Genomic DNA, 7156 nt, shown 5'->3' with positions numbered 1-7156 from the left:
CAACGTATCCAGTATAAATGGATCAGATGTAATACATTTCCAGGCATGGACAAAGTATCGTAATCCACCTGCTTGGAATGCTCTTTGATTCTTAAGTAACAAGGCAACTTTATTATGACTTACCTCTATAAATAAATGGGTCCCCTGCAGTTTATGTGGTTGGTGGTCACACCAGACTGATAACGATACTTGTAGCCCAAGCCTGGGTTTATCCGTATCAGTGAGATTGCTTCTGGAGCGATTTTTCCAGGCCTGGAACTGATCTGATAAAACATCTGACCAATCAGGTAATTGTTTACATGTGACGCTGTCTGAGCACATGCTATTTTCCCTGGGCATCTTTGTACACCCTTGTTGCATCAGTGGAGGAGAAGCTGATCATAGAAGTATCAAAGAATCCCATGCTTTATGACAAAAAGCACAAGCTGTACAAAGATACAGCCAGGAAGGAAGAGGTATGGAAGATCATCGGCAGTAGAGTGGGTATGACCTGTATGTGTGTGTCTCGATTAAAACCGAGATTTTAGAATGCACACACACAAACACACACACACTTTGCCACAAATACTATCTGTGGATCATGTAAAAAAGATTTCGCAGCATGAGGTCTCATGTCTGATTCGCTTTCCTATGTGCCCACTGCCAAATAATTTTTTTTAAATTACCTAAATTAGATGAAACATAAAACTTGTGGGTGGCATGGTGGTGTAGTGGTTAGTGCTGTCGCCTCACAGCAAGAAGGTCCAGGTTCGAGCCCCGTGGCCGGTGAGGGCCTTTCTGTGCAGAGTTTGCATATTGTCCGCATGGGTTTCCTCCAGGTGCTCCGGTTTTCCCCACAGTCCAAAGACATGCAGGTTAGGTTAACTGGTGACTCTAAATTGACCGTAGGTGTGAATGGTTGTCTGTGTCTATGTGTCAGCCCTGTGATGAGCTGGCGACTTGTCCAGGGTGTACCCCGCCTTTCGTCCGTAGTCAGCTGGGATAGGATCCAGCTTGCCTGTGACCCTGTAGAACAGGATAAAGCGGCTACAGATAATGAGATGAGATAAAACTTGTCGCCTCACTTAGGCTACGTCCACACGGCAACGAGATTTTTTTTTTTAATATCGCGTCCACATGGGCAACGGATCAGTAAAATATCAGGTACATATGGCAACGCAACACTTGCTGAAAACGATGCAATACACATGCCACACCTCTACATGCGCTGTAAGATGGTCCCATCGGAGACACCAGAACAATAGAAGAAGTAGACGCATGCGCATAAACCCCTTCTTCTGTAGCATCAGCCACATAAAGTTTTGATTATTAATCAGTAGCGTAAAACGAAAGACGCGGAAAGAGGAATGAATGGGGGTAGATGGAAGCCGGTACGCCAACATTCTGATATCCTCCAGAATTCTTTAATGGTCCGGTATAAATTGAATGCTACACGTTGATGGATTACTTTGTTCTTCTACGCCCTTTTTGAGGAATGTATTGTCGGACTTAAACCAACATCTGAAGAGGTGAGATCGCTCCTTTTTTTTCCCTATTTTTGCTGGCGGGATTGTTTTTGTTTTTGGAAAGCACATGGGCGGTGCGCGGTTTGGTTATACTCAGTACTTCCGCAGTGTTTGGACTAAAGAATCTGCCCTAAGGGCTATTCTCTCTCTCTCTCTCTCTCTCTCTCTCTCTCACTCTCTCTCTCTCTCTCTGACTTTGCACCATTACACAATAAATATTCACAGTGAACATATTTTGTAAGCGTGTTTCAGGAACCAAGTTATAGGATTTGTTGACAACTCGCATCGAGTTCGTTACACTTCTATCTGGCGTGAAGCACTCACAGTCATGTGGTTGTGACGTCATCATAAACAAATCCGTTCTACTCATCCAGACGACTTCGCAACGGCGCCGTTGCCAGATTTTTCCACTCTGGAACCCGTTCTCAAAAGATTTCGTTTTGGGGCACCCAAAACGCCGGTGGCGTGTGGACGCCAGGCCGAAACGATAAACAATTTTATCAGATTCACCTGAATCCGTTGCCGTGTGGACAGGGCCTTAGTCACACCGGAGTCGGAGCACTAAGCTCCCACTTATGCATTCATAAAAGACTATTCACATGGTAATGACATGATAATCACTTTCACTCTTTCGGTTTCAATTGCTTTCTCTTTCATGGTGAGAACACCCACTGTAAACATGATAAAATCTGTCAGTCACAGTTTGGGCTACTGGTTTGTGTTAAAGGTTAATTTATTAGCACTCTCAAAGCAAAACACACAGTCATGTGTCTTATGTATGTACAGTGTATAACTGTGTGTGTGTCATGCCACTGACTGTCCAAGTGGGTCTGTTACATGCAGGAGTGCCAGGAGTCTGAGATTAGCAGTCATCTATGTGCTGCAGGATTTCATGCACCCAGATTCTCCTTTTCTTCTTCTTTTGGCTTTGCCTTCTGTGCAAAATGAGCATTAAAAGCAGCTCTTCCTCTCCGTCACTGTCAGCCATTGTGTGCTGCTGAGTGCACTGGGTGTGCATAGAACAGCTACATTTTCCTGCGAAAACCAACAACCGATAGTCGGGATAATAGTTGTGGTGTGACTGCTCCAGACTGGAACTAAATTCAGGTATAGGCATAGTCATAGAGTTATAGTTACTGGTGTTGTGGGACAGGGGCATAAAACAACACTCAATATTCCCTACTATAGGCACCTAAAATAAAATTATTAAAATTATAAAATAATATAATTATTATTGTGACACTTGCGTACCATCCTCTTGTAGCTTTCGTCATCTTTTTCAAAAGAATTAGTATCAAGAACGCACGCCTTTGCAGAGAATATTATAGAGTTAGTGTGGACACAAAAGAAGGCAGTGGTGCAAATGACATCACATGCAGCACCGCTGACCTATAAATCACTGTGATCTAATGGCGGACAAGCTTTTAATGATTTTTGGAACAGAATTCAGATGCAAGAAATTTCTTTTTCAAACCAATTTTTTATTTATCGGTGAACTATACAACCTATTTGAACACATCACACAGAAAACCTGGGGTTTTATGATGTCATTTTCGTAAGACTAGCACTTTAAGGACTCTGTTCATAGTTTGTCATTGTGAAGTAAATGCTCAGTTCCGTGTGTCTGTCACGGAACAGACAGGAGAGGAGATCAAATGCGCTCAAACCACAGTTTATTAATAATAGGGGAGTTGGAAGAACGTGTGTGGGTGAAGTCCAGTGGCAGGAGAACTGAGAGGCAGGGATGGCTGGTGGTGATGTCTGAGGTCTCCCATCCAAGTACTGACCAGGCCTGACCCTGCTTAGCTTCAGAGATGAGACAGGACCAGGCGTAGTCAGAGAGGTGTGGCTATAGGGCTGAGTGAGCTGGAGATCAGGTGAAGGTACAGGAGGGGCAAGCAAGCGGCAGAGTCGACAGAACAGAAGGCAGATCAGGTTACCAGGGCTGGAGAGCAGACAGAGTCAGACAGAACAGGAAATCTTCAGGAGTCAGAGTAGTAGGAACACAGAGCAGGTTATCAGGCTGAGAGTTACAGACAATCTGACACAGGGGCTAGGGAGAACTGCAGCTTAAATACACCCAGGGGGAGAGCAGGTGATCGGCAACAGCCAATGACAGTCACTGAAAGATAATAAGAGGAAGTGAGTGCGGGTGTGGCCAGTAATGCTGAGTGGAGATGTTACCTGAAGAGAGAAGCCCACAGGTAGGACCATGACAGTGTCTGATTTTATCAAGCCTTTTGAACATTGCTCTGCTGTTCTGGTTTGAATTTATTTAGTACTTTGGACAGTTCCTTTTTTTATTGCCACTGATTTCCCGTTCGTACCTCACCTGACCTTTGCCTGTTTTTGATTCCGCTGTCTGCCAGTTTGCCGGAATAAACTCTCTCAGCTGTTATAGCAGTCTGTTATCTGCATATCTGACAATAAACAAATCATAATATTATATAACAAGATAGTTTTTCACCCTTTAATTCCTGTAAAAGGAAATCCACTTTCAGTTTTGGAATATAAATTATGATCATAACCAGCTGCAACAGAAATGACACAGACATCACCATGAGAACTGGTCCTTGGTGTCTTTGAGTACGCTGAGTAAGAAATTATGACACTTCATAATTTTCCACACTACAAAGTTATTTTGTTGTCATCTACAAACTGTTACTTTTACTCTTCCAGTTGCAAAGTTTAATATGCGTTTTACAGAACTGGAAAGAAAATTATGCATTACATTGAATGACCAAACAAATGCCTTGTATTGTAAATGAGAAAATGGAGGAATTAAAAAGAGGTTGGCGATCATTTGCCTACATTTTAAAAAATAAATTGTTTTATAGATATTTCTTATAGTTCCTTCAGTAACCCGATCTTATAGTGAAACTGCATGATGGTCACTTCAGGCATGTGTAAGGAAAGAAAAGCTTATCTGGGTGAAAATTAGATGGGAGGTTTTTCAACAAAACTAGTTCATTAAGTTACTGTTTCCCAAAGACTGGGTCGCGACCCTCATGTGGGTCGTGAAAGACTTTTTGTGGGTCGTCTCGCATGTTTCCTTAGTGGTCATCCAGCTGTCTGCATATGACCTCAAAATAGCTGCCAGTTTAAAAGCTACACCTCCGCCTGTGATGTTTCTGTACAGTTAAAAAAATAGCATAGGCTATTAAAATTACAGACTGTGTATTAAATAGGTACAGTATTCTTTGTCTTGTCTTTCTCCACAAAAGCGCAAAAAGCCACTGTTCTAAAACCGATTAAACACAAGCACTTGAAAATGTTCTAATCCAATTAACACCAATACTGTAGCAAGAAGCACGCAACAAGTTCTAATCTAATTAAAACTTTCAACGATGTTGCAAAAGACAAGGCCGATTGTGGAACCTACAGTATAGGTGGTGATTGCTTTCCCGCAGTCTCACTTTAGCAGAGCAGAGACCTTCTCTGCGTTGTTTGAGCTGTTTCTGTCGGCATGTGAACATGCATGATTGAGGATTCTGGATTTTTATTTATACACATTGCTAAAAGCAAGGTAGCAAGGTTAGACGGAGGGGTGAGCGATCCAGCCCAATTTTCACAAATCTGTTTTTTTTTTTTTTTTTACCTGGCCCTCCGCTCAGTTCTGACTGCATTGCGGACTGAGCACTTTCAAATTCGACTATTTCGCTTGCTCCCGCAAACTGACGGTTCATTGTATGCAGAATAGCCTATGGATTCACAATTTTATCGAGCTGTAGCTGCATAGCTGGGTCCGGTATGTTGCATTGAAATCAGTGGAATTGAATATTGGCAGAGCAGTGCTCAGCGCTTTGCTGGAGCCGATGTGCGGAGGACATTCGGAAGCAATTCAAATAAAATCTGGCAACCCTATGTATACAGTTCTGTCACGTAAGAGGGCTAGTACGAATCACGAATTTGTGTATGAGTGTTCTTGCAATTAGTTTTAAAATTGCCTAAAGTTGAGAATGCTTGCTTGGCTGTCAAAAAACAAGGGGAATGTTGATGAAACATCAAAGGTCAGTGCAGCTCAAGGTGAGGGAAGTCAGGGGGCAATCAATGAAGCTAATACCAATGCTAGTATTGAAAATGCAGAAAAAGAGGCTAGCAGTGTTAATGCTGTGCAAGGATCGGAGCCCCCAGCAAAAAAGAGAAAATCAGCAGCAAGGCCTTACAAAGACTATTTTTTGAATTATGGTTTTGTCAATTGTGCTGCTCCTAGCCATGATGCAAGGCCAATGTGTGTTATCTGCAGTGAAAAACTGGCCAACGAAAGTCTTAAACCAACTAAACTTAAGAGGCATCTTGAAACTCTGCACCCAGATTTGGTGGACAAGCCCTTAGATTTTTTTCAAAGAAAGGCACAGGAGATGAAAGCATCAGCCGACATTCTACAAAAAAAATGTCACGTTGAACGAAAAAGTCCAACTCGCCTCTTACAAAGTTGCTCACCGTGTGGCCATGGAGAAACAACCACACACCATAGCAGAGAAGTTAATTTTGCCTGCCACAATTGACATGGTCAGCGCTGTTTTAGACGAGAAGTCGTCTGAAAAATTAAAAAGCATTCCCTTGAGCAACAACACTGTATCACAAAGAATACATGACATTGCAGACAACTTGGAAGAGCAGCTTGTTACCCGACTAAAGAAAGCAGGATGTTTTTCAATACAACTGGATGAGAGCACAGACATCGCAGACTGCGCCACTTTGCTGGTGTATGTTAGATATGCATGGGAAAATGAATTTTTGGAGGACTTGTTGTGTTGCTTGAATATCCCAACGGGAACCACAGGAGAAGATATATTCTGTGTCTTGAACGACCACATGGTAAAGTGTGGACTTGAGTGCGGTAACTGTGCAGGTGCAACTAGCAATGGGGCAGCAAATATGACGGGCAGGAAAAGCGGAGTTGTGGCATGAATAAAGGAGACAGCGGGGAAGGAAATTACATAGAACCATTGTTTCATACATCGCCAGGCACTGGCATGCAAGGGTATGCCCCCTGCCCTAGAGAAAACACTAAGCGAAGTTATTCACATTGTAAACTTCATTAAGGCCAGCTCACTTAACACCCGACTGTTCAATCAATTGTGCACTGACATGGGAGCCGAACACACGCACTTACTGTTTCACACGGAAGTGCGCTGGTTCTCCAAAGGCAGAGTTTTAACAAGATTTTATGAACTGAGACATGAAATCCATGCCTTCCTAATCCAGAAAAAGTCCCATCTTGCTGAATTGTTCACTGATGATTGGCTTCTCAATTTGTCGTATCTGGCCGACATCTTTTCATTGCTCAGCGAACTGAACCTGAAATTACAAGGACGGCATGACAATGTTTTCTTTAATTGGAAAAATGTCTAGGCTTTCCAAAAGTCATTGAAGCTGTGGCTTGCAAGACTCAGAAGGCCAGACCCAAGTTACTACATGTTCCCCACTATACTGCAGCACGTAGAAGAACATGTCATGAGCACACACGTGAACCGCCTCTCTGCTCTTATTCAAACTCATCTCGCTGCGCTGATCGAGAGATTTGATTGCTATTTTCTATCAGAGAGGTTTTCCGTCCTGGGTGATAAAAGATGGATCCAAAATCCCTTTGAGTTTGAGAGACCCGAATCTTTGCTCAAGTTGACACTTAGTCCTGCAGAAGAAGC

Source organism: Neoarius graeffei, chromosome 11, assembly GCF_027579695.1.
Source record: "Neoarius graeffei isolate fNeoGra1 chromosome 11, fNeoGra1.pri, whole genome shotgun sequence".
Lineage (NCBI taxonomy): Eukaryota > Metazoa > Chordata > Actinopteri > Siluriformes > Ariidae > Neoarius > Neoarius graeffei.
The sequence above is the reverse complement of the archived record's forward strand: the minus strand, read 5'-3'. Positions refer to the sequence as shown.